The following is a 2,165-nucleotide window of genomic DNA, read 5'->3' as shown; positions in this document are numbered from 1 at the left end:
GATGTATGTATGTCAGACCCGGGGAGGGCAATGCAAAGCTGTATGTATGTCGGACCCGGGGAGGGAGATGCTGCGCTGTGTCGGACCTGGGGAGGTAGGTGCTGAGCTGTGTGTCGGACATGGGGGGGGAGATGCTGCGCTGTGTCGGACCTGGGGAGGGAAATGCTGCGCTGTGTGTTGGACCTGGGGAGGGAGAGGCTGCGCTGTGTGTCGGACCTGGGGACGGAGATGCTGCACTGTGTGTCGGACCTGGGGAGGGGGATGCTGCGCTGTGTCGGACCTCGGGAGGGGGATGCGAAGATCTATGTATGTCGGACCCGGGGAGGACGATGTGAAGATGTATGTATGTCGGACCCGGGGAGGGCGATGTGAAGCAGACTATACTGCAATCTACTATTTCTTTTTAAAACTATACTATAGCAGATTTATCTTAAACCTCCCCCTATACAAGCAGCTAATTAACATTTAATGTCTTCTCAGAGAGAGAAGCTTCAATACAGAAATACACAGCCCCCCTCCCCCAGCATTGCCATACACTGAGAGCAGACTAGACTGCCATCTACTGTTCATTTATAAGAATACACCATAGCAGATTTATTTCCACAATACATGCTGTTCACTCTAGAATATACAACAAAATACAGGATATAAGGGAAAATACACTGTAAGGCTGAGTTCACATGTTAGTTTATTGTTTAGTTTTTCATATCTGTTATTGTAAGCCAAAACCAGGAGTGCATGAAAAATACAGAAGTGGTGACATGGGAGGCAGTATTTAGTACTTGAGGTGGCTGCACCCCAAAATGTGTCTTCTCAAATGGACCCCAAAATGTGACTGTAGCCCAGAAATGTTTACTAAAAATAATTAGTGTAAAAAAAAAAAAAAAAAAATTCCAGTCCCCTTTAAGCCCCCCAAAATTGTAGGGGGTCAAGTAACTCCTCAACTTGCATCTGACCTGCCCCCAAAACATTCAGGTGTTTCAATATTTGTGTTCAAAGAAAAAGAAAGAGAAATATCGGTCATACACAGATTTCCTACAGAGATACATTGGGCAGCCCTACGGCTGACAGAAGTAGAGGCCTGAAGCCGTACGGCTGCAAAACAGAGCAATGCAATGCACTGAGAACAGACTATGTTTGGGTCAGTTTTTCATATCAGTTATTGTAAGCCAAAACCAGGAGAGGATAAAAAAATACAGACGTGGTGACGTGGGAGGCAGTTTTTAGTACTTGAGGTGGCTGCACCCCAAAATGCATCTTCTCAAATGTACCCCAAAATGTCCCCCAAAATGTGACTGTAGCCCAGAAAGAATCACTTGTGGTACATAAAAAAACAGGATTCATTATTTTAGATGTTGAAGGTAGTATTTAGCACTTTGGGGGATGCACCCCAAAATGTCTTCTCAAATGTACCCGCAAAATGTGTCATTTCTAAAAATAATCACTTGGGGGACACAAAAAACAGGATTCAGTAAGTTAGGGGCAGTGGGAGGCAGTATTTATTACTTGAGGTAGTTGCACCCCAAAAAATGTATCTTTTCAAATGGACCCCAAGATGTGAATGTAGCCCAGAAATGATCACAATAAATAACTAGTGTAATAAGTAAAAAAAAAAGTTCCAGCCCCCTTTAAGCCCCCCCAAATTGGAGGGGGTCAAGTAACCCCTCAACTTGCATCTGACCTGCCCCCAAAACATTCAGGTGTTTCAATAATTGTGTTCAAAGAAAAAGAAAGAGAAATATCGGTCATACACAGATTTCCTATAGAGATACATTGGGCAGCCCTACGGCTGACAGAAGTAGAGGCCTGAAGCCGTACGGCTGCAAAACAGAGCAATGCAATGCACTGAGAACAGACTATGTTTGGGTCAGTTTTTCATATCAGTTATTGTAAGCCAAAACCAGGAGAGGATAAAAAAATACAGACGTGGTGACGTGGGAGGCAGTTTTTAGTACTTGAGGTGGCTGCACCCCAAAATGTATCTTATCAAATGTACCCCAAAATGTCCCCCAAAATGTAACTGTAGCCCAGAAAGAATCACTTGGGGTACATAAAAAACAGAATTCAGCATTTTAGGGGCTGTTGAATGTAGTATTTAGCATTTTGGAGGATGCACCCCAAAATGTGTCTCCTCAAATGTACCCCCAAAATGTGTCAGATTTCTA

Source organism: Phyllobates terribilis, unplaced genomic scaffold (assembly GCF_046119375.1).
Source record: "Phyllobates terribilis strain yellow unplaced genomic scaffold, ASM4611937v1 Scaffold_1482__1_contigs__length_276138, whole genome shotgun sequence".
In the NCBI taxonomy this organism is placed as follows: domain Eukaryota; kingdom Metazoa; phylum Chordata; class Amphibia; order Anura; family Dendrobatidae; genus Phyllobates; species Phyllobates terribilis.
This window is presented reverse-complemented; position numbering follows the sequence as displayed.